Below are 27,611 nucleotides of genomic sequence, written 5' to 3'. Positions count from 1 at the left end.
GTTTTAATTTTGTGCAATGATGCATCTAAGAAGCCACTATTTGTATGCCAAGTTTCAGCCAGATCGGAATTCAAATATGGCCGAAATTGCATGTTTTGTGGGTTTTTCCTCGTATTGTGGCAATCCAAAGGTCGTGAGTTCAAACCCCGGTCAAGGACAGCCAAAACTATTTTTATTTTTCATCTTTTCCTTTTTTCTTTTCTGAGTTCTATCTTACATTTTCTTCATTTTTTGATTTATTTGGTGCCATAGATTTAATTAGGCGGCCATCTTGGAAATCGTTTTTTGCCGATTGCTGTAGTGTAACGAGTGATGAAATTGTTATGGTCAGGTGGATGTGTCTACATCACATATCACCCTGGTTTGTTATTTGACCTACCTGTCAGGGTCACTGAGGTCAAAGTTAAAAATATATTCACCGTGACCATTGTCATAGAGTGGCACGTTTCTTCACTATCATTTTCACCTAGACTCTACAAGCTTGGAACCACAAGTCTCGGATTCACCACTTGGCCAGGGCCGGCTCTGAACTGGTCACAGATGCATGTATAAATTATGAGAGGCCTACATACTGTAGCACTTTCTGTAACTGTCTACTAAAAATACTTACGGTGAGCACAATGGCCCCTGGCCGTTTCATTAACTGTGTCAAATTTCGAATGAATCAGCAGCCAATTGAAGTCTAAGAAAATTCTGCGTTTCTGCTTTATATCGCTCGATCGTACCGATTTAGATAGGTGCAAGACGCAGACCAACCCTACAGAGGAATATATTCCTTTCTTAATGACATGTCACATGACGAACTATGAATTACTGACACAAGGTCGGGATTTCAGGCTCATAGTGATAACTATTTTTCCCGCGACGTCAGCTTGATTACTCACTCTCTCAGTTCGCATAGTCAGTAAATCGAGTGCGACTTGGCAACGATGATTTGCCATTGCCGACGTTTGGAGAATGTTGTCTTATAAATAGCTGGGTGACGTTGGCGTGCACTAACGTGTAGCGGGAAAAGTCTTTCGCGCCAGGACTTACGCGTATAACGTCTTTTTCTACAATCTAAGAGCTGAAACAAAATCAGAAAAAGTTATATAAATTTCGTCCCGACCATACCGCCGATTTTGATAGGCGCAAAGATACAGAATATTACTGCAATATCATTCTCTCATAGTGTAATTGCCTGTAGACACGTGGCCAGATCATCCTAGTCAGGCGACGCGCTTTTTTCAGCTCACGTACGTAGTGCGCCTTCATCATCGTCTGAGAGTAAAGTAGAGTCTGTAGGTAAGTGAAAATACAGATATGCCGAGTCGGACTTAAATTCCTTCTTGCGTATCATAAGTGTGCGGATATAATGCTCATAATTTCTCTTGCTCGTTAATTTAAGACAGTGATAATTATTTCGGGCATACTCTATACTTTTCGCCAGGCAGCCATAGCAAAATTGTAGGCGGATGTCTGACGGGTATCGTTGGGTTTAGTCTATTTGTGACTTTATAAACATATTGACCTTTAACGGGAAGATAAATTTCGCCGAATGGCCCACGAGAAACGATGTCAGCTTTATTAAGCTCAAGCACATCAACTGAGTTCCGCATGGAATATTATTACAGCATATAGCAATCTAGCATTCGCAGAGAGATTTTCATCTTGCCCATCTAAGAACGTTGTAGGCTAAAATAATTTTTTGGAAATTAAAATACCTGTTAGAATGATTATATATTTATATGTACTGATCATGAAAGCAATAACATCGTGATATGAACACAGTAAACTGAAGACGCTATCTGCGTGGCGAATAGGCGTATGTGCCGTGACATTAGAGAATTCAACGCGTTCCGGAATGTCACGTTAACTCATTACAGCAGTTGCTAGTTTTATCAGCCTCCATGAGATGGCGTGAGCATCTGACTATCGACTATCTAATCTATCAGCCTCCCTCTTCCATCACTTTAAAAAGGCTGGAATTTCATCAAACTTTAATGTTTTGTACTCAGCTATATAATCGTTTTTCTGTAAAATAGTGTACTGTTAATATTATAACCGATTTTCAAGAATAAAATCATATTAACACAATTCAAATAACTTGTGACAACACTGACCAGCTAGACAAGAAACTCTACCCAAAAGTTTAATCCATGACCAGGCCACAACCCTTGCCAGCAAGTTCAAGAAAAAAAGCTGACAATAAAAGTAGTCCACAACCAGGCGCCTTTTCCCGAAGTCAGGTGGACGCAGTATTCGAACACAAACCCAATGGCAAAACTCGACGCCATAAAACTGAAACAGCTGAGTGGTTATGAGTGCTTCCCCCCCCCCCCCTCCCCATGTCATTGCAAATGAAACCCCCTGAAATCTCTCTAAAATACTTTATCCGTAATGTGATGACTACATGTAATAGCAGATGCTCACGCCATCTAATGGAGGCTGACGAAACTAGCAACTTCTGTAATGAGTTAACGTGACTTACCGGAACGCGTTGAATTCTCTAATGTCACGGCACAGGCGTATGTTTCATCCGACGAGCTTATAATGCTTGTATAACGATTTAAATATATGAAGCATGTTGGCCCGTGTACGAGACATAGCATGGTGATGTGAACCAGTATACTGAAGATGTTATCTGCGCGGCATATATTCGTATGTCTCCATGTCACGAACTATAATGCTTTTAGAAAGATGAAACTATCTTTCAAGCATGTTAGCCCGTGTACGAGGTCGTAATAACACAATTGAGACATGGCGTTCATGTAACAATCACGAATCATCTCCCCTAAGAAGACATGCATTGCCCGGCATTTTTTCACTTGCCCGGCCTTAATTTCACTCAATCGCTCGCCGTTGCGACAATTGGACCTGCTGATCGGAGCGAAGTTTTAGTCACATTTATGCACATTTTGATGTAAAAATCTCGTTATTGCATCGCCGGCGTGAATTCGCAAAACCTACTACCAGTATATGTAGCATGCCGCCACTCACAAAGACGTATTTTTCAAATACCTAGGGCCAATCATGATACAAAGGCACAAGTACATATAATGAGTGCGCCCGGGGTTGGATGCATCGATATTATTGAGAGATAAGCCTAACCATGAATTGAACATCACTTTTTTTCGCGTAAACGAATCATATTTTTCCCCTGAAACTGTAAGCGTAATATTTTATGTTTTATATTTTCAACATCGCATTTCAATTTCTATGGCTACTGTTTTCCCTGCGGCAAAATTTTCATATTGCTGATCGACTAATGAAGAAGTATGGCTTGTATTTCAACCTAACCGTTAAAAACAATTTGTACTTGGGAAGTGAAGCCGCGAAAACAAAGAAAAAATATTTTGACAGATATTAATTGTGTTGTATACATGTTTTGAATTAGTTATTGTCAACATGCTCGCCTTACATATTTTTGTTGGTACGGATTATTTCTCAGCCTGTCAAGTCTGATTTGTCATGCTTGTGAGGTGTATTAGTAAGAGTGAAATTTTAGTACTCTCTGGTCGATAACATTGTAGACTGTGCATTTTGGTGGATAATGCAGGCGTTATGATGCAGGTATGATGCGATATTTCAGAGAGTATATTTTGGCGTTTATCAGGCGGGCATCAGGTTTGTGAGAAGTACCACGTTCTGTGAGCAGCAGAACGTGATATTTCTCAAATTTCCCAATACGTATAAAAGGCTAGTGTTATCAACATTTAAGTGCATTGATTTAATTACGTACATGCGGCTTTCCCTGATCTGATCATCAGGGATTGATCGATGCCTGGTATGTTTTCATGTTCAGATGAGGGATTGATAGGTAGACAGACCCAATTGAAGTAAATTGAAAATTCGTCTCATAACGTAAAAAGGACGGCCTATATCCCGCTTGAGATCCCGCGGTACCATATACATATAATGGGACTCCTCGATCACTCTTCCATAGTGGAATCTGACAATGACAAAATCGCAACGCGTCAGGCAATGGCCGTTTTCAAAATGCATCTCGCCAAGTTGAGCGACTTAGTGCAAATGATAATGTGGCGTTCCGGAGCTGCCGTGAGATGACGCGGCATTTATAGGAGTGCCATTTTGATATAATTCAACACAATGGCTTACAATACTTTATTGTAATGCGAAAATCATCGCATCTGCGGAAATTTAATCCGCTTTTTACGAAGTTTATTGAAAACAATGAAAAATCGATGTGGCAAATGGTAATAGTGAAATTGATGCGATGAAGTGCTTTCACTCTATCCAACCATGTATACGCATACATGCACACTACGAAAATACATATAAACAAAATGGCGATTTTATACCAAAGCCTGAGCGCACAGCAAGACCCTCAATTCAATTCAATTTTCAATTCAATTTATTCTCCACTTTTAAAAAAAGTACCTAGAAGAAAAACCTAACAGTAATTATACAGATGGCTGACGTACAGGGTCAAGGGTGGACACAAGGTAAATGAATCACATATATGGGCTAAACTAGATTAAACAATCTGCGACACGCCAAGAGGAAATTGGCTAGTTTTACATGATTCTTACTTTGAAACAAACTTTTCATTTTTATTACATTTGGTCGATAACTGGTTTGCATGTATCACTTTATTATTGGCCTCACAGTAAGAATACAACCATTCATTCAAAATACTCGTGAACACTAGGCAACTTAAAATAGTGATGCCCCTGTAGTTAGTGGCGTCCTTTCCTTAGGGTCTCTACGCTCTTGGGTCGACTGCGCCCTCTTTATCAATATTTACATTTTCCTGATTATACAAAAGGTTGTTTGATTCACGTGACCATGAAAATGTACAGAAACGGGTGAATGCACGTCAGAGAAAAGTGGATCAAATGGTTCGATTGAAAAGTCTACTATCGATTGTATAAGGGGCACCGAAGTGAATACACAATCTACCACCGAGCGAAGTTTACAGGTCAAAGCGCCCACACCTACACATGCTTCCCGAAATTGGTGGCTTGCATTGGAACTAACTTTTCCCCCCTTGTCCGTCATCAAAGGCATTCAAGTGTGTTGGTCAACCATGACTACCTCCTTTGTCCCTCCACCATAAGGCCTAGTTTCCCCTTATGACATCACTATTTCGGACACTCAGCGCCCCATTTCTGGAAAGGTGTATATCGTGTCCGTAACGGCCGTTCAAGATAACAAGATTAGAATTTTACCCAACTGCAAAAGCCTTCTACCATAGTTATTCAAATTATGTTGATCCATGGACGCCCGTGGTGGGATACCTTCCACATCGTTTCGTAACTCTCCGTATATGTCGGTTTCATTGGCATCATTTTCAAGTATGTCAAACTCGGATACAGTTGAAGTATAAGCATTAAAATCACCCAAAAAGATATAAGGAGAAAGAAATGTTGCCTTAGCTAAAAGCTCTTGTTCAATGTTATCAAATATTTCAATATTCGAATACCTTGAGGTCTCCGGGGGAATATAAACATTGGCAAAAATACAATCCGTTTCAAGAATAACGCCATTCTTTGCATGAAACCACTGGGGGTTCGAATCATCATGTTTAAGTGGTGTAATTTATTGACGCAAACACTTCTGATACATACTGCTGTACCACCAGACCTGTAAGTGGAAAGTGTTTTCCTGTGGTTAGGGAAGCAATCAAAATCAATACCTGGAAAAATGTCCCTCAATGTCTCCGTATCAACCTCATCTTCTTTGTTTCCTGGAATGCTAAAACGTCAAAGTTTTTGATATATTCAACGAAATCGTCATGTTGCAACCGATTTTTCAGTCCGCACACAATACTCAATATTTTAACACACTGTCCACCCTCGGCATCCTATTTGTTCGCCTCTATTTCTACTCCTTGTCGGTTTGGAGCATCACGCAGGCCAACACCCGTTGCCTGATACCATGGGCTGGCTCATACGTCTTCGCTATCTTAACGTCTATGGTAGGCGGGAGGGGACATAAATCAGAATATATCGGTCGATCAATTACTTGCACCGCAAAGGCCTCCCGCGAATGATGCGCCGCAACAATGCCCCGCTAAAAACACGCCGCAAAAGAATGCGCCGTAAAAATCTCGCCGCGTGACCCAATTTAAACCAATCAGGAGCCAAGGACGGTTTGAATTTTGCGGCAGAGGTATTTTCGCGGGAGTCTTCTGCACGATTTGCGGGGGACTTATGCAAATTTCGCGGGAGACCTTCGCGGCGGACTTCTTTAACCAATCAGAGACATCGTATTCCTGCCGTCGACAAATAACACGTCTCTATTAAGGGGCGCCCGCCTCCCATCCGATTTAGCCTTTTTCAAGTACATGTATTGGAAAAGTATTTTCCGCCTGTCATTTGCGATTTTAGGGAATTGTTCGTGAACTTGGTACCTCGTGTCCTTCAGGTTTCTAGTATTGCTCTTTACTTTGGACTTGTCCTTTCGAGAGCAGAACTTCACCACAATGGGCCGGGGTCCGCCCCGCCACCCCCTTCCGTACCTGTGCGCCACCTCGATGTTTACCTAATCACTTACACGCATTTCCTTACGAATGAAATTCTGTATCACTTCCTCGGTGTTTTCGCCACCAGTTTCCTCAATGTTTTTGAATAACAGGTTGTCATCATAGACCTACACTGCAAGTCTGTGATTTAGCTCTTTAGTGCCTCGTTGTCCTTACGCAGTTGTCTGATTTCATGGTTGGTCTCTTTCAGGCTGTCCTTTACACTATCAAAGCTTTCACTCACAAACTTCGTTGTTTTTTCATATTCTACAAGGGTTTTGTTCAGCCGTCCGACATCAAGGGAATGGTCCCGCGGGTTTTTTGTTCGATTGAATCAAGTTTGCTGAACTTCGATTGTATATCGCTTAATTTTGCCTGAATATCCGCCAACCATTGATTGGGCACCGTCGTGGTCATGTACGTCACGGGTGGTTGAGCAGCTTGTTGTCCGGGCATTGCGGCAGGGCCTACTGGGCGCGGCATGGCATTCGGTGTCGAATGCACTACTTGTACATGATGTATGTGCTGGGGTACTGGTACGGATTTGGCCCAATGGCAAAACGTTACCGGCAGAATTCGCACGGGCTTTTTTCTTATCCGGCTGTGCAGAATTTTGGCCTGGCATATTGTAGTCGAAAGACAACAAGTTCACTGTTATTTTCGTCAAGTTTGAGACACTTACTATCGGCTAAATCCGGAAAATGGGAGTTAAAATCGGAGCAGATTTTCAGTCCGTGTAACGCCGTCCGCCATCTTTGTTCCGCAACAAGCATAACAAAAATACTCTGGAGTTGTTAAGCTTTTCTAGTCGAGCATAGAGTTGTCCTGCCGCATTCCGTTAGATTTTAGAACCGCGGTCAGTCGGGCGTATTTTAGGTCGACCTCCTCCATTGTAAGTTGTACATGTATCCTATGCCTAAAGTGGTTGCAGGGGCTTACTAGGAGTTTGACAACTGCTATTTTAAAAAGGCAATTTTGAATATTGGGCGTTTGTGACCTACATCTCTCAAGCAATCCTTCAGATTATGCCATGGGAATTACTATTGCACAAATTCATTTTTCGCCAAGAACATTCCCACTGAGAATATCTATTTGTTCAGGTCTATATTACAGCCCATGTACTTTCATATGTTGTAGGTGAGTGTGTGCATGATAACGTCGGGGCCAGGACTGGTCTTCTGTTGTTTTTTTCCCGACCTCTTCCGACCTGCCCCCGCCTGGGACACAACTGAGGTATTTTCATATAAAAGCGACTATATGAAGTTGTGTCTTATGCGCTCGCGAGAACGGCAAGACAAACAGTTAATACGCTAAACCCCCTGCGGGCACTGAATGAACCTATCGTGAGGCCCACATCTGCCCCAGCGGGCTTGGCTCCTCCACATGCAAAACATATTAGCGTTTAAAAGTATTAAAAAAGACCCCAAATACACAAGAATGCCTCCTTAACCGTAAGAGCTACGCATTTCACGTTTCTAACTTTTATCGATAAATATGTTGTCTTAGAACAATGTCTGTTTATTTTTTGAAAAAGGGGAAATGAAAAAAACTTATACATGTATTATTCAAAAATGTGAAATTTTTCAAATGAAAAATCATTCGATTTCAAAACTTCTTGCAGCATCACAATCTCAAAATATTGTTTATCTCATTCCATTCCAAAAATCAGGAAATATTAACATTACTCTTTAGTTTTTTGCATTTTCTTCCTAAATTTCCGCACCTCAGTGTTGTGGGCTGAAGAATTCAAAGATATTCAGACACAAAATTATATAAAGAAAATATAATGGAACTGGCTTAAATTGTGTATTTCAGATAAAAATTTGGGATAAAGTGCTTAATAAATATCAAAGAATATGAATCGACATAAAATATTGAAATCGGGTGATTTTTAAAAACGTAGGAAAAAATCATCTTTCAATTTTTATTTTCATACCCCCGTTTCCTTGTTTCCAAAACTTATCCAAATAGCATTGTTCTATGGCAATCATATTTATCGATCATATCTATCGACTGGTTAAATATGAAGATAAGAAGAGAAATAAATGAATTTCGTCATAGAACGCGCATGCGTTGCTATCTTAAGAATTACGGAACTTGAGTGAATTAGAGGAGACGCCGTTTGTGGAACCGTTCACTGAATGCCCGAAAAGACCCAATAAACTCTGCAAACTGTGTAATTGTAGCATGAAATAATGGGCTGTAAGGACACGACAAAAAATTTCAACTTGCCGCGCTGTGGGATAAGTTAAGTTGTAGCGCCTGCATGACGCCTTGGGTACACATGTAATTTAATCAGGTTTACATGTTTTACGTATTAGAAATATGTGATGTTCTGCCTCCCTCAGAATATTTGTGGAACGATACTGTTACGACAGGTCAATATCAATTGTTTCGAGCATGCAATTTACAAGCTTTTATCTAAAAAGACGTACAAGTATGTCACAACCCCTGAATAGCAGTCTAAGCTATGGTAGTGCGATCAATGTGGCAAATCATATGGAAGTAGGCAAGGACTTCATCACCGGGTGTTTCCAAAACTAAGACCTAAGACCTACAAAACTAGGATCCCCACCAACAAAACTAAGACCTACAAAAATTTTATGGTTCCAAGGGTAGGCAATCCTTTTACTAGACTTGTATGCATGCAGTCGGTCTGTCATTATAGATTAAAATGGAGTGTACTTAGTTTTGTAGGTGGAAGGTCTTAGTTTTGTAGGTCTTAGGTCTTAGGTCTTAGTTTTGTAGACACCCCTTCATCACCACATCATCGCAGCACCATGGCACGAAGATCGAGAATATGTCACAAAATACCACAGAGGATCAGGGCGAAGAAACCCAAATAATGAGGATTATGTTGATGGTCACATCTACATCCAGCGCCACAAGTGCCCGGTCTGTGACAGATCGTTTACCAAGAAGACAAACATGGATTCCCATAAACTACGACACAGAGGTGAGTTATTTTATTTCATATTGATATAAAAATGCTGCTCTAAAGGAAGACATATCAGGAATTAGATTCTTCATCATTCAGACGTATTAAATTCATATGACCGCAACTCCTCTAGGTCAGCCTAAAACTACTTGCTAAATATCAATTGCTTGATCACTGTCTGTTTCTTCTTTTGTAGGACATCCGATGCCAGCAGGAGCAAAGAGTAATATATGTGTGTAATGTTTGCGGAAACGAGCTCATCTCTAAACGTAATTAACCTGAGTGACCAATATATGAGCATGGCCTTCATCAGGACCGTTTGTATTCGTGTAAAGGTTGCCAGAAAACATTTAAATGAGAAGCAGCCCGATGAACTACCACAAGAGGGTATGTTCCCAGTATATGGATTCTGTACCCATTTCCATGTCTTTAATAAAACATGATTTGGATATTCTGCCTTGATCTTTTTTATGAAAGCCACCAAATTTTCTGGCAAATACCTCGTAGAGAGCCGTTGCCCGTTTGCCAAAATTCAAGGGTTATTTAGAGTGTTTACAGTAAAGATACGTTTCACACAATTGCGGCAAACAGCACTTCAAGGAATTTGATATTTCGGCAACCATCCATAAAGTTCTGCATGATCAATGATAATGCATTCTTCGTTACTTTTCAAAAAGCGACAATTTTGCAAATACGTTGGTTGACAGGGGATGGTAGTGTTAATGTAATCATTTATTGCATCAGTCTGGGAAAACCACAAGCCTCCCTGCGCGATTTCGAGATATTTTGGTGGTCGATCGATCCGGTCAACGTATTGAAAACGTAGCTACTGTTGTGATAGTGAATGTCACATCCTGTCTTTGGTCGTTTTCGTCACCACGACCCGTGCGAATCGGGACCAACGAATTTATGCACGATCGCAAAATGTTTTATGTTTTGTGAAAGTTGCATCAAATCGTCTGTAACGTAAATAAACAAAAGATAACGAATAAACGAAGCGATATGACAATACATAAGTATTTGTCCGACGTGTATATAACAGCTGCAATCCAGCCTTGCGTCAGGGATTGGCGGAGGCGCAATGAATTAGGATAAGGCTGTTATTGCATATCATTGTCCTTGGATTACATGGATATTAGATCCCGAGACGTTTGTGCGCTGGTATTTGAGATTTATTGCTGCGATAACGGATTTTAAGTAAAGGCTGTGTTTCTCTGGCTGCAGCATTAGGTATAGATCGAGAAGCCTTCCCTTCTTTTCTGTTGGCCTTGACCTCATTCCTTTCAATCAAAGATGTGATTTCTGTACATAAAACAAATAGCAATTTCAAAAAATAATCCGTCTTTGCTATGTAAACATGTTACCCCGATCAACAAAAAAACTGCATGGACATCACTTGAAAAAACCTGTTAACTGTTTTAGGCATTTACTTGGAGAATAAATGCGAAAAATTCACATGTTGCCTGATCATACCTCGGATATCATTGTTCTTGTCTGAAGTGGACCATGCAAGATATTCGTGCAGTTTACTTGACTGTTCCTAGTCGTGTCGACATGACCTGCCTCCATCACTTCGTGCTCAAGTCTTTTCTTCGTCGTGCAAATATAGAACGACCTGGAACATTGGAACTAAATGAATATCAACTTGCCTTATAAATCTTAATTGAAATCTTCTTGACTGAAACAATTTTAAACAACATCCTTTCTAATATTGTTTACTATATGGAACTATAGATATGAGAGCAGTACTGTGGTGGAAAGCTGGCAAAGTACGTGAAATGCTTCTTTTTTTTCTTCCTTTCTATATTGATTATGCATCCAATAATTATGGTTAAATTTGGACTTTAAAAATCTGGCATTACCTGTCTGGCCTTAATCTCGTGTGGATCTGCGTCTGGTTGCTTATGGCAATAAGGATATCCCTTGGTGCTACGCATTGTCCTCGTGGGTCGTAAAAGAGGTTTTCAGCATCCAGGTGACACTAAGCGTATATTTTATATAGCAACCGTGTTCAACAAATGAATATAACTTCGTCTAATTCGTTCGGCGACGGGAACGGGATGGCTCCTCCTCAGCGTCATACCAATTACGAAACTTACAGTTCGCACTTTTGTTTATCGCAGAAGTCCTCTACCAAAGTTAGTTTGAGATGAGACTGAGGCACAAGAACAAAACTTTCGCGATAAACCAAAGATTGCGGCCTGCCAGCGCTATAGTATTTTGTAGGCATATTGACCAGCATGGTGATTCTGTGCCGTACAAGCCATTCGCCTCTTTGATGACATCGTTCCATAGTGTCCTGTCATAGCTAACTCTTGAGCGGTGGTACTTTCTTTCAGCTTATGTACAGCAGTGATTTCGTCCCGAGGGCAGTCATATTTTCTAATAGTTGAACGACGTTATACCACAGAAGGGAGTCGTTAACGTCTGTTTAGAATTTCTTTCCAGGGAAAAGACACTTGATCGATCTCGAACGCTGTTAAGCTGAGGAGTCAGTTGTTCTTCTCCCACTACCATCTATCTGCGCTCACAAAAATCTTGTGATTATCATATTGTATATCTAAACATCAAGTCGAGTTTTACAACTGGAAAGATCTTGCCTACTATTGTCCCAACGGAATGTATTTCATTTCACCATGTTCCATCCATCTCTTTAATTCATCGTTCTTATCTGACGTGTGTTTTTTCCAAGCACAACTTTTTCAAAATGCTTTCTTTGGGCCTTGTTACTCTAACATTCAAAAGCCCTACGGCATTATGTGAAGTTACCTGTGATGTAGACTTTTTTCTAACGGCGAAAACCATGCTTGGGACCTTTGTTTAGTCAAAGGCTGTGTTGCATCCTGTTAACATGAAGACAGATGAAATTTTCTGCTGTTCCGAGCTCTATTCCGGTTTCCGACACTTGAATGAAGAAGTGAGATCCTTACACTTCAGAATCTACCTTTACACTGAATACTTCAAATCGAGATTCCTGTTTGAAGCGTGGGCGTGAGTGGGCGAGATTCGGAGAGACCAGGTCCTCTTCCGTTCAGGACCACCAAGGGGTTACGATCGTACAATTGCTCATCGGTAAAGATTACAGCAAATTACTCATTACTTAGAACGGAAGTTATCCGCCTACACAAGAGGCAGCAGAAGGAAAGTCCAAAGCATGTTTTACGATGTGCCACCAAGCCTAGCAACACAATTGATAGAGTATGTCTTTCAATACTATGGCAATATACAATTTCTCTCCACCCACGCACCATAAGAGTTCCTCAATCCAACACAAACTTCCATGATCTGACCGATCCAATTAGGCTCTATGTATGTATTTAACTCAAGCGTATTGCCCGGACAATCTTATTCTCAAGGATCCCGGAAGTAAATGCTTTATTGTTCATTTATAAAACACAGACTTGATACCAATTAATCAAGTATCGAAATTTCAATCTAAAACTTATATTATAAAGTCGAAATCGTAAGCCACAGGCAGACTGTCCACGATGGTAACCTGTGTGCACTGTCATGACTGTCCGCTATGGTTACACTTGTAGTGATAGAATTATTATTGCACGATGGTGTTTTTGACGCCACAGCCTGCGAAATTTGCAAATCTGTTTGGCTAAATCTCTTTCCCCTGAGGCTCCACATACGGAAATATTTACAAAACTAAATCATTGACAACTATATTTTCCCTTATTTTGTATTTCGGTCATTCCATCCACGTATAACAAGTATGCATACACCGATTGCGAATTCAGTCATTCTACATTCAAAGATATAATCCACCACAGGGTTGGGCAACATCCTCATCCAGACACTCATCCACTTTGTGAGAAAACCTGGCTACCATGGCGGAAACAACATCGTTTCAGTAGATTTTCAATAGAGGGTGACGAAACAGACTGTTGCCTACTTTTGATTCCGAACGATGTCGAGGAGTTGTCTGCAGATGTTGCAGTTTCCAGCAAGAAAATGTGCATTGATCATCAATGGGAGATCAGTGTAATTTCTAGCTTGAACAAGCCCTTAAAGCGATGACCTGGTCTACTTTGAAAGAATTGACCGCGGGGGGGGGGGGGCAAATCAGCCTATTTGTCCATAACGACCTTTTTTCATCGTAGAGCAACAAAAGTTGTTTTCCTCCCTTTTAGGTTCCATTCGTCAAAGCCACTCCTCCCGTTTTAACCTGAATTCATTTCCTCGTGTTCGACCTGTTTGTTATTCAACTGTAGTTCTCTTTCCCTAAGTCATTGTCTCGGTTTTCTGCATGAAATCAATAGTCTGCCCAAGACTACTGATTGTCTTTCGGCGTTTTGCTGGCTCCGGTGGTTTAGGCTCCTCGTCGACATCACTTTCTCATGCAAAGAATGGGAGGATTGCAACATGTATGAATCACTTCATGCAATAGAGATAACCCTTTCCAGAGTGCATCACCTGTCTGCAAAATGAAAGTAATTAGTTGTACTAGCATATACCCATGGAGCGGGCAATGTTGAAATGTAATATACATTAGTTAAATGGGCACGATGATTGAACTGCATTAAATTTCTAACGTTACTGAAGTTTTATTAAAGGTTAAACACGCAATGAACTGCATTTAGGGACTTATTGCTGCTATCTACATGCAACTCCCAATAGATTGATTGGAGTACGCTATTTTACACAATGCATTGAGACCAGTGACAGCAGGTCCTGTTCCAAATAAGGCCCTCACATATTAGGCATATCACCTACCCACTCCCGTACCCAATGCCACTGTCGGATCAAAGCCAGGTGCATGGAGAGATGCAGAACACAATTCAAACTGACAACATCAGTCAGTAAAGAATAAATCAAAGAGCAAGCGCTGGCCACTGTACATATTTTGTCCATCCTGACATAACTGTTTCTCGAATAGAACTAAAATAGAATAGGCTAATCATTAATCTCCCTGCTAATACCCCGCACCATGGACCAGGTTGTGTAGCACTACATACGTGCTGGAAGCTAATACTGATGTGGCAGGGAGAATATGCGTGAAGTTTGTGTATGCTTTTGAGAATGAGCGGAGCTCTCCAGTCGACGTGCTCTCTGAAAAGTTGTTATTTATTCTAAAACCACCAAGATATTCGACGTATGACACCCTCAGTGACACTCTTACTTATGATCCACACCTACGAAACCAAAAGTTGCAAGAATTCGACGCATTTTCGAGGCCCAATTTTGAAACAAAAATCGCCTCCTATTTAGCGGCCACAACGCGCATTATAGTATAGATACACAGACTATCCTTTCACTTTAGGATGTGGCAATGGCCAGCTTTAATGCCTAGCGAAATTATTCACGGCGATGTTAACCCATGCATATGTACCACATGGTTTTATGGAATCGACAATATTTCCTATCCCAAAAGATAAAAGAAAATCGCTGAAAGACTCTGACAACTATAGAGGGATTACTCTTAGTAGTATTTTAGGGAAGGTGTTAGATCATGTTCTGATGTCAAAAAACGAAAAAGTGTTTTCATCCTGTGATTTACAATTCGGGTTTAAGAAGAAAATGTCCACGACTCAGTGTACTTTCGTTTATAATGAGACGATTCAGTATTATAGAAACAGAGGAAGTGGTATTTACTCCATGTTTTTAGATGCAAGTAAGGCATTTGATAGAGTGAATTACATCAAATTATTCAAGTTATTACTTAAAAAGGGATGTTGTCCTATCATAACTAGGTTCCTCGCTATCCTGTATACATACCAAACAGTCAATGTATCTTGGAACGGTCACAGAAGTAGAAATTTTGGTGTGCGTAATGGTGTTAAGCAAGGAGGTGTTCTCTCCCCGATACTTTTTTGTATTTACACCGATGAACTGTTGTCAAGGTTAAAGGATTCTGGGTACGGATGCTATGTAGGAAATATATTTATGGGAGTATTTGCTTACGCTGATGATATAGTAATATTATCCCCAACTAGGCATGGGTTACGCATGCTCTTACAAATATGTTCGGTATTCTCAAAAGAATACCAGGTTATTTTCAATCAAACAAAAAGTCAACTAGTGTATTCAGGGGAAGGAGTAGAGAATCACCCCCCTTTTGCCTGGGAGGGTCATGTGATTAATGTCGTATCTTGGGCCACTCACCTTGGTCATATTGTTGGAGAGAATAGTGATGGGAAAAACCTTGAAAATGCCATCAACGTTTTGTATTCTAGAGTAAATACTTTGGTTGCTCAATTTGGACATTGCCACTCAGTAACAAAATACAAGTTATTCAAATCATTCGCAATGGCACTATATGGATGCGTGCTCTGGAATTTTACCCCCAGAAAACTTGATCGATTCTGCGTCGCCTGGAGGAAATGTGTCAGGAAATTATATAATGTGTCCTATTTGACACACTCTAATCTGCTCCCACTCATCTGTGAAGACCTACCCCCAGAACTGCAACTCCATACGCGCTTCTTAAAATGCATTGGTGGGATAGCAAGAAGCACTAACCCATTGCTAAGAATTGCCGGTCAGTTGGCCCTTAAGGGTAGTAATTCACAGGTCGCTAACAACATCAATACCGTGTGTGCAAAAGCGGGTGTTACAAAATATGATGTTACACAGATTTCTATAAATAAAACTGTTTTTTTAAATGATGCAACAGTCATTCTAAGAGACAAGGCAAATGTCATCAGAGATATGATAAGTTCGAGAGACAATAGAGACCGCAATTTCTTTAATCTTGATGAGATTAATACTATATTAAATGATTTATGTGTCAACTAAATTTTACAGACACCTGAGACTGAATAATTTGTTGATGGCCAATATAATATCTGTATAAACAAGTTCAATTGAGTATCACTGGTAATTAGTTGTGGCATTCGCTGCCTGTTTCTAACTTGTTTTTAAAATGTTCTTCCATCTAATTATTTTTCTCACTGCACAATACAGCACTGCACTATGTTGAATGTACTATTATGTACGATTAAATAAATAAATAATGCATCAGCAAAAAGGACGATTTTGTAGTGCAAAATAAGAAAAAAACTACATGTCTACACAAACATAACATACTATCCTTTCACTTTTTAGTATTGATGGCCATCCACAGCTCGTGCTTCAGCGAGTAGAGGAAGATTTTGACTTTAATTAGTTTTGCTGCCTGTCATGCCTGTATATTCATGTAGGTAGTGTTGTCAAGTTTCAATTCTGACGTTTGCTATAACTGAGCGACATCCACTCTTTTACTCACCTTAGTGTTTTGTTGGTTTTTCCATAGCTTTTGTCCTTATTTTCTTTTCCCTCGCCCCGTCGTCTGTTTTTTTTCTCGCTTTGTTCATTTGTTGTCTGTGTTGCCTCTTAGTAAACACAATTTCGCTTGAGTAGAGTTGTTTGTTGTATTTTTTGTCGATCTTATATGAATTGAGGAGGCTGGTTATTGTATCAATTGATCTTTAATAATACACACACTAAGAGTTGACTACATTGGGTGATTCAAAAGTCAGTTTTAAGATGTGGTTTAAGGAATTGAACCCGAGGCGGAGGACCTTGGTTGAGTTACCAAGACACTCGAGGGTGGAGCTAAAATACAGTCCAAACCCGAGCCGACAGGCGAGGGTTTGAACGAAATTTTAGCTCCACCCGAGAGTGTCTTGGTAACTCAACCAAGGTCCGAAGCCGAGGGTTCAATTTCTATTCTAAAATATCTCAAACTTAAAAAGATAGGCCACGAAAATAACTTGAATATGTGCGAATTTGGCAAATTCCATCCATCGCCTGCCCGGAGCGCCGGTACCGCCGTTGTTTACATTATGTTAGGGCAGCGCGTATCAGTAGGAAGTCCGCATCGGCTCGCTCAAGTGATGCTAAAATCCGCGCAAATGGGCTATTTGGAGCGTTTTTCTCAGCAAATATGTGTAGTGCTCATTAAAAAACTTAGGGTGGTTGATGCTTCCTTGGCTGATTTGTGTTTGAACCAGTGTTTTGAGAGCCTCAAACTTCTGAAGTGAGCTGTGTGCATGGTTTCCACATTTTAGTGCAACCCGAGGGAACTTTGGTAGAGCATCTTGGTTGCGTGTCCAAAACACTCCACTCTCAGAACGAGGCTTATGCATTTTCCATTTAAAAGTTGACTTTACGGTACCAAGGTATTTTAGAATTAAAAACCACATGTTTTTACACTCAAAAAACATTGATTAAACCATGGAATTATGCTTAGTGTGAGTGTAACAATAGGTGTTAGTCTTAATCCCGTTACAAAATAGTGTATAAACTAAGGACAGGTGTAATTTCTGGTAAAACTAACATAAAACTAAAACCAAGATAAAAACACTGATACTAAGAAACATGTGCTTTTCTAGTCTCTTACTGTTTTGCTAAGAGTTTTTTGGTTCGTTGTGGTTGTTGCGTTTTTTCGATGTTGCCTCGAGCAGAATTTCCTCGGTTGACGCCGCTGTCCGTCATACATGGGTAGGTCTCCTCCGCTGTCGATTACCATCATCATTCAAAACGCCAGCTCCAACTTCTTTGAAGGGAACAAATATCGTCTTTGTTTGCTTGATTCTAACACAAACTTTGAATTGTGGTTGGTATTAATGCCTAAGGCATTTGTGTTTGTGGTAGTACACAATGCACTACTTCCTCTGAGACTGTAACACCAAGCCGGGATTAAAACCACATTCCTGGGTGTTAATTTAACACTACGATTTATTTTTGAAGTGAGATGACACTAAATCTAGGCGTTGAAACTAACTCATAACCATATTTCAAATCCAGTGTTTTAGAAAGGATAAGTGTAAGTGTTTCACTTGGATATGATAAAACCAAGTTTTAGCGTAAGCTATTAAACACATAGTAATAGTATTTTAATCAGACTTCAGGATTAACGGCTGCAGACTAATAATAACTCTAACACTAAATGTCAGTGTTAAATGCAAAACCGACTTTGAAATCACCCATTGTGCATTTTAGCTTCATCTGACCTCGGGAGAGAGTTAAGCCTTTATATTGTAGCGGTAAAGGGGCTTATATAGTAAGTCACCGTCAACGTCGCAACTCTGAACTCGAACCCAAAGACTAAACCAACTAGGATATCGACTCACATCATTTATTACTCACGTCACTCAAACTTCTCATTTACAAACTACACCGAAACATCACAGGGAAAAAGACTCTGGCCCTTTTCAAGATCAGAGAAGAATGGGCTAACTACTACGAGGATTTGGCAACCCCGAAGAAAGAACTCCCGGATCTACTTGCATCACTGAACCACATGAGGCACATCGCAATAAGAGAGGGCGAAACCATACAGGTTGGAGAGGACTCCATCAGGAAGGCAATCAATGGGCTCAACTCAGGCAAAGCAGCTGACAAGGAAGGCCTCAAGGCAGAACACTTGAAACTATTGCTTCTCTCCCCAACGGCAGTGTCGGAACTCACAAGGATAGTAAACCTTGTCCTAGAATCGGGAATACTCCCTAAAGCAGCCAGATCAGCATACAAGCTACCAATTCCCAAAAAAGGCAAAGACTCGAGAAGGATGGATAACTACAGAGGAATAACAGTGACCTCGATATTCGGAAAGCTAATAGAAACAATCTGCCTACAACATATGGACGTCGTCATACAGCAGCAAAGCGGGTTACAATATTGCTTCACCACCGGCCGATCACCAAACATGGCCTCCCTACTGGTAACGGAAGCAATCGCAGAGACGAGAGAGAATGGCCAAGGCTTATATATCTGCTCACTTGATGCAAGGAAAGCTTTCGATGTAGTTTACCATCCGAAACTGAAACACAAACTGTATACCTCTGGAGTTAACCTGTCACTGTGGAGGCTCATCGATGATATGTACTGCTCAGGATCCGAAGTGGTTAGATGGAAGGGATTAGATAGCAGAGAATACGCCATCCACCAGGGTGTGAAACAGGGAGCCATATTATCCCCAACACTATACAAAGTCTATGCTAATGATCTCCTCACTTCACTACAAAGATCAGGGATCGGATTACACATAGGCTCTACATACGTGGGATCTCCAGGTTGTGCAGATGACATCCTACTAATGTCAACAAAACCCCAGGAACTCCAGGCACAGATGACCATCAGCGACAACTACGCCGAAGACAACCTGTATGACCTTCATCCAATAAAGTCAGTGGTATGCCCGCACAAAATCCATCGCAACGACGGAGAGACAAGCAGACAGTGGTTCCTAAAGTCCAAACCAGCTCCAACTGTCGAAACATTTGACCACCTAGGAATGAATTGGCAGGCGAGTAAAGCAACCCCAGATCTAACAAGCAGACTGTCCATGGCAAGAAGGACTGCCTACTCGCTGATGGGTATTGGTTTCCACGGCAACAACGGGCTGGACCCACCAGCCAGCCAGAAGCTCTGCGAGACATTCGTCATCCCACGAATCGTGTATGGATTGGAGGCCACAACCGCCACAGCCACACAGCTAGAGTCACTTGACAGATGCCACAGAACCATCATCCGCAGGATCCAGGGCCTATCAGAGAATACAGCTTCAGCCGCCGTCTATCTCCTATTAGGTGCACTTCCAATAACTGCCACTGTTCACATACATCAGCTGTCACTCTTTGGGGCTATCACAAGACTAGACACGGTTAACCCACTGTATCAGGTGGCACTTGGACAATTAGCGACGAAGACAGACACTTCCAAGAGCTGGTTTGCACAGGTCCGCAAGCTGGGATGACACTATGGCATTGATGTGAATCAGGCAATAGTGTACCCTTGGCCTAAATCCTCCTGGCGAGAACACACAACCCTACTAGTAAAGGACAAATGGTACACAAAACTGTCAATCGAGGCAGGCAGTAAGAAGACTCTCAAATGGCTGATTGTTCATCAGACTTGGACAGGCAAACCTCACCCATTATGGCTTCCGTGCAAAGGCAAACCATATATGGTGGAGGCTGCAACCACAAGGGCACGTCTACTGGTGGGTCGATACGGCGTACAAGTCACAAAGGTCCAGTTCTTAAAAAAGGATATCTCCCCAATCTGCCCCCTGTGCAAAGAGGAGGAGGAGGATGTTGTTCACTTCCTGATCAGATGCCCAATCATGCAAGAGATGAGAGCTGCCAGGATAGAGAACCTCCAGAAACTATACACAGAAGAAAAGCTGACGCCACCAAGGACAGACGATGAAGTATGCTCTGCGTGGCTGAACGGATGGGGATATATCACTCAAAATAACACTAGAAACAGTAGAAATATTATCATGCTAAAGCTAAACAAAAACGTAATAAGTGCCAATAAACTCTCAAACTTTCTGTGCCACAAACTGCACACTACGCGAGTCATTAAGATAAACGAAAAACTACTTGCAGAGGATCAGGATATCGACCCGAGCAAGGTGCTCCGATCAAGCGGAGGGATCTACTAATACAAGACAAGAGAGTATCTTCTTTAGCTACAGAGTGAGGTTAACAGACCTTTCACGAGTTGATTTCTGGATCTGCCAGGACTTGCTAAAAACATCTAAACATGACCTTTATATCTGATTACTCTCACCCCTAATGGGTAAATAGCCCTGCCCAAATATCAGGCTCTAAACCAACTAGCACTCGGTAATTAAGGAAACAACCAATCAGCACACAGCTGTATCAATACTAACAGATAGAGATAATAAAACAATAGAAGAGATCAATTAAGAAGAAAGGTGTTGAAACTCAAGCAGCTAACGATCCTGGGTGTCTAGGTTTACTGACAGCCATGGAAGAACACAGAATAATAATACTAGATTGGGTACCCAATTCCAAATATCGTCGCAATATGGCTAATTAATGCCAAGTGATGCTTTACAGTTTAATGGTGCTTATAGCAGATGGCGCTGCGTATGATTGATGATACCAAATCCCCTTCATTAAGAATGATTTTATAATGACGGCAGACAAGAAAATTTGTACCAGTGCATTGTTTTTAAATTTTTTACCAAAAATTACAATGCTCAATGCATATTTTTTAAAAAGGTTTAGTTGTGACATGATATTATCATCTCAATGATAACATAATCGTCGTCTTGAATTTCTGACTTCACTGTAAGTGACGTTACCTGAGCGATTTGACTGTAAACTGTCCATTTATTTGTCACAGTGTTCTGGCGGCAAGTTGAGCTTTTACCAGGATGTTCTTGGAGTTCATGAGTTCATCAACGCAGTTCTGAATTTTTTATATGCCTCTAAGACTAATTAAACATAAGCAAAGAAAATACAGGGAGAGGGCACCAGCACGTCACCTGACATAATCGTTTATCCAATTTGGAAATCGTCCATCCAATTTGGAGGTCGCCTTTCACGTTGCGATCGGCGGGTTTTGTTGGTTCTTGCGCATTGTTTCCTGCTGCTGCAGGAATTGGCACGTTCTTTTCTGGGCTGGCAGGTGTTTGAGGTATGACCACACCCAACTCAGGTACGTTAGGCCTGCTCTGCTCTGTCTTGTTGTGGGAGTGCATATTTGGTTCGTATGCATCGAATCTGTTGTTGTCTGCTGGAAGATCGAAGGTTACATGGCTTGGCCTTGGAAGGCTCCCGTTCCGGCGTAATCTACCATTGATGCTGCAGGTGATGGCATAATTATGACCTAGGTTTTGGGCCAATACCAACAATGACCAACCTGGTGCCAAGTGCGCTTGGCCTCGTCGGGATAGAAAATCGGCTGTTGCAGGGACTGTTCTGGTAGCTCCTTACCGTCCTGATTGTACCAAGCTGTGGTTTTTGTTTTGTGACTGCTGCCTACTTTTGATTTCGGCCTCTGTTTCTTTTGATCGGATATGAGTTGGCAGACTGTTGGATATTTTCCCTTTGAACATCATCACTACGGCTGCCGAAGGCAATTTCGGGCCTTAGAGCGTTGTGTGGTGCGCCAGTAGTGATGTTTTCAAATTCGCAATTTTCTCAATCATTTTCTCAGCGAAATTTATCTTGTTTTCAATGAAGCCATGCGACTTGGATTGTTTGGGGAGCTGGTCTCGTGGTTTATGCCGACTTTGATGACCATTGTTTGGTGACGTCCGCCAATGACGGGTCCACCGTTGTCTGAGATTATGGTGTTTGGGATACCAAACGTTGCAAACATTTTCTCATTCACGATTATTGTTACTTTGCTTGAAGTGTCCTTTATTTCCTCGACAAATGGGAACTTGGAGTAATAATCGGATATTACTGGGTAATCCTTGTTAGCGTAATGTACGTAGTCCGTCCCAATCGTGTGCATTGGTATATTCGGGACATTTGGTATAATCGGATCAAGCGGTTCCTTTGATTGTGCCGCCTGATGTGTTTAACACGGAATGCAGTATTTTGCAATGTTCTCAATGTCACGATGTATTCCTGGCCAGTACTTGGCGCTTCGGGCTCGTTGTTGGCCTATGGTGATGCCTTGGTGGCTTTAATGGATTGCTTTGAGATAGTCTGATCGAAGTGCGTCGGGGATTACGATTTGTGGTCCCTTTAGGATTAGGCTATCCTCTGTCGCGTCTTAAGGTTCGGCGCTATATCCTTTTGCCAGGCGGGGAATCCACGGACGATTAGTGGTCAAAGCGGCACTCATTTTTCATCTTTTTCGGTTTCCTTTTTGAGGGTGATCAGTTTAGATTCACTAAACTGTACCAGGCAGACTTTCACGTTTAAATTTATCTCTGGATCTGGTTTCGTTTTCGGAAGGCGAGACAAGCTGTCAGGTAGTATCATTTCGCACCCTGGTACGTATGTTATGTCGTAATCGTGTCTCTGCAGGCGCAATAGCATCTTTTTTATCGTGCGTGTGCAGCTGTCTGATTATTTTAGCAGATCATTTCAAGCGGGCGGTGATCTGATACAATCATGAATTATTTTCCGGACACGTAGAGGCCTGCGTCGACCTGAATGACTGTCTGTCATTCGGGTTAAAATAACTGAGTGCCCGGTTGCAGTTTTGCAGATCTGATGATGCGGATTGCCGTTCGTGATTCCATTGGAAATCAATGTCCTTTTGCAATTGTATTCTGAGTGGTGCGGTTAACTCACTGAGTTTTGGTAGCTATGTATGTTACCATACCAAGGAAAGACTAGTGTCTTGACACTGATTGGGGTCGCTAGCTCGTTAATTGCTTGTACCTTTCAAGGGCCTACACCATCTCGGCCGTGTAAGTTTCCGCAAAACGGCGTGATTTCGGGTTGATTTTACGTAATTGAAAATTAGTCTTTTTTTTCACGCGCACGTAGCATCAGCTTGTGAAGGTTCCTATCGTGTTCCTCCTCAGTCGTCCCATATATGATAATATCATCAGCGATAGATACTACTCCTTCTAATCCCTCCAGGATCTCATCCATCCTACGCTGGAACAGGTACTGCGAGATGCTTAGACCAAATGGCAGACGGCGAAAACAGTGGCGCCCAAAGGGCTATTGAACGTTGTTAACGCCGCTTGGCTTTCCTCATCCAGTTCAGTTGACCAATATCCTGATTTTGCGTAGAGTTTGCTGAAGAATTTCGCGCCGGCGAAATGATATGTACAGTTGTTCGAGGGTCGACGTTTGATGCATGCGTCGCTTCGATCAGATGTTTGTTTAAATCTTTGGGGTCGAGACATATCCTGAGCGATCCTCTGGCTTGTAAGCGATACTGGATCTCCAATCTGTGGCTTCATTGATGGGCTTGATGACTACCATTTGAATCATACGCTTTAATTCGGCAAGAGGTTCACGTAGCGTGAATGACTGACTAGCAGTCCTTTTTTTTGACGTAATCTTGTGTTTACCTGATTTTTCCCAGGTCCACGAAGCAGTGGGGGTATAGTTCACGGAGTACTTTCGAAGAGTGAATTTTCGGATATGCTGTGTCCTGGGCACTAACTTTACTTCACAGTTGAGTTGAACTAATCCGTGTGAGACGCATGTTGGTAGGCCGATCTCGAAAATAACGAGACCACTGGTGTCCGCTATTAAAAAGGTTGTGTCCTTTCTGTGCCTTGATATCGGCATGGCATTGTGATAGTGCCATACTGGGGAATTTCGCCAGGCATTTTATTTTGCCAGTCAGCAGTCATTTCTTAAAAACTTATAAATTCGGCACAAAAGTGCCAAATCCTGTATGATTGAAGGTAAAATCAAATACTTTTTATAACTTAACCATGTTTGATAGTGATTGTGACGTATTTGGCAGCATAACATGTATGATTGGTGCATATACTGATAATGCGAGGTAAAACCGAAAGGAATTTCGGAGTTGAGAAGTTTGCTATGTAAGGAACACATACATTTGTATTGTACTTTCATATTTATTTGTACAAACACAATTTATTGATTATTTTGATAAATTATGATGGTATAATCACACTTTCCATTTCTTCAACTGTGTATTTTGGGCTGACATGAATGGTATTTTGGGCCTTCCCATTATGTGGGGTTATCTAATCCCAGGCTTGAACTTGAAAATTACCCAATCTCCATCATATGGATTTGTTCCTGATAGTGTTAATGTTATCCTCTGGAATGGCGGGGGGACCCCACTTTGTCAGTTTATTCTGAGAAAGTTAAAAGGGCAGGTAAATGCCCCCCCCCGCCCAAACTTCGCATATTTTATACCGGCCAGGAATTCGGAAGAGGCAGCATTGTGACGTGAATAAGAGATACAGTGTGACGGGGTACTACAAAACCTTTATTCGTTAAATACAGTAGAACCTCTCTATTAAGGACACCATCGGGACTGACAAGTGCTGTCCTTGTGAGGTGTCCTGATTAGAGAGGTCAAATTGAACGGACACAACCAATTTGGGACCAAAGCTCGTGTCCTTAATATAGAGGTGTCCGCTAAGAGAGGTTCTACGATACCAAGTTTATTACTTATACTTACCAAAAACTTTAACATGCTTCGAATATGCTTTATGCCATATGCCTAATAGGCTACCGCCTAATTTTAAAAAATTACTGGTGACTGACGAAATAAAATGACTGGCGGAATATTCCCAATCGGAACGATGCACTAGTAAGGCGTTTCCTGAGTTAGGATCTACCCTTTGACGTCCTGCTGCTGATATAGATTTTTCCGAAGTCATGCTGATGGTGCTTGATTACCCCGCAACTGCGACGACAAATGGAAATGACGTTGCGTCTTTATAGCGGGGTGAGGTGAACTCAGAGTGCACTCACGCGTTTTTCTACTATCTGAGAGCTAAAATTGGAAAATAATCAAACACGTTTAGGAAAATAGCCAACTGATGAACCAGAGGAAGAAAAAACATACTGCAATAGAAAACCGCCTATTACTTTAAACGTATTTAGTTTTTCAATTTTCGATGCTTTGACTTTCTTATTCACCATCAATATCTGTGAAATTTTAAATTCGTGATCACAAATTAAAGGCATTTTGAAAAATTCAAGCTGGTGATGGGGTCGCCAAAGCACTGGATCTGTTTACGGTTGCGGCTTGAGCGTCTTGGCGGAGTCGCTGGTTCGGTGTTAGGGGGATTGATGTTCGGTATCTCGCTTGCGTCACAATTCGCGTTGACACTAAACTCATGAGTTGCATCAGCGATGCTGTTAGTGGCCCCAGGTGGAGCCTCAGTGTTGCTGTTCGCGGGAAGCGGCGCAGAAATTTCGCTAGGTATAATAGGTACCGGTGGTTCGCATGGAGCATCCAACTCCTCGTCATCATTGCATCTGATCCATGTTCGTAATTGTGCGCATATCGTGGTTCTGAATGTGGGACCTTGTAACACTCTGATTTCTTTACCCGATAGGACGCGTTTCTGAGTTGGGAATCTACTAACTTATCGTATCTTATACCAATTTTCATTCGTGGATGTAACGAGATATCGGTCACGGGCGACGGACTTGTTGCGATCTGAGAAAAGATACACAAGGTCACCGTCTTCAAAGGCTTCACCTTCTCTGTGCGTTTCGTTTCGTTGGGCTTTGGATTTTTCGCTGTATTGATGATTTTCGTGTCGTTGGGTATTTTGATTCTGTATAAATTTTTCGTCGGAGAATTGTAATTGTCGGTTAGAGAATTCATCTCTTTTAGTCACATTTCGCGTGCAGATGGGCCTCATGAGCGGATACGCGCGTTCAGGGTTGCTGTTGCGCACGCTAAGTTTTATATGTGACACGGAATTCGAGCCACCTTGGGGGTCGATCTTTAGCAATTCCAGTTCCAGTTCCTGGATTGCTCTCTCAGCGGCGGGATTTTTGTTAGGGTTTTTTATTCTTCCGATCTCGATAGCGATTCTTTGGTGCGAGAGTTGTTTATCGTTGATTACCGCTCTGAAACCTGGTCCCGGATCTGTGCGAATAACAGCAGGTGGCCATCTAATGGTCTCACGTCAATGCATAAGCGAATGGGAGCGTCGCGTATGGTTTTATGGCGTTCATCTTCTATGAGGGAGGATGTGGTGTATATATATATCTGTTTATTCCTCCTCATAGAAGATTCTAACACTTACAGTGAAAGTCAAACAAAATACAGGGACATTAATAATACAAGAAAAAAAAGCTATGTACAACAGTTCAAATGCGTTTGAGCAATAACTGTAAGGCACGCTTATAGTAGTTTAACATGAGATTATTAAATTACGTTATACATGTACACTCCAGCATTTGGCTGTGATCTTTAGGAGGGACATGTTTACATCAAAGTCTGATGAGCTGAGTTGCTTACCCAGCAAAGTTTATGTTAGCTCTACATCATTCATGTTCCAAAGAAGGGCACTTATATATGTCAACTGGGAGATCATTTACAACTTGTTCCCAGAAATCTTCTCTATAGGCTGAATAGCCTGAACACCCACAAAAGAAGTGCACCTGCGGATTGGTATAGCATTGGTTACAACGGTTGCATTGAGTCTCTACAATTGTTTCTGACAGTATGTTTAATTTCGCGAGAAAGGCATAGTCCTGTCTGTGTTTTGGATCTGGCTGAGAAGCGATTTATATGAGAGAGGGATAATCTAATGATTTCTTAATGTTTGCTACTCTTAGGAGATTGTTTTTTACACACTCGGCGGAAAAAACGTTTGTTTTCATTATCAAGAACTGACTTGTCAACCAAAGACTTCCAGGTAATGTCTGATGGCGCGAGTTCACCGCTATCGGTGTACACATTTAAGGCGTTCGACAGATCGTATTTGTCCATGACTTTTACAAGGTTTGAATGTATCCGAGACAGGTCTCGGATCTGTTATTTCTATCTTTTATTGACTGAAATCTAAAGTCAAAGATTCGTCTGGGGTGAGAT

Source organism: Lineus longissimus, chromosome 14 (genome assembly GCF_910592395.1).
Source record: "Lineus longissimus chromosome 14, tnLinLong1.2, whole genome shotgun sequence".
NCBI classification, from domain to species: domain Eukaryota; kingdom Metazoa; phylum Nemertea; class Pilidiophora; order Heteronemertea; family Lineidae; genus Lineus; species Lineus longissimus.
The sequence above is the reverse complement of the archived record's forward strand: the minus strand, read 5'-3'. Positions refer to the sequence as shown.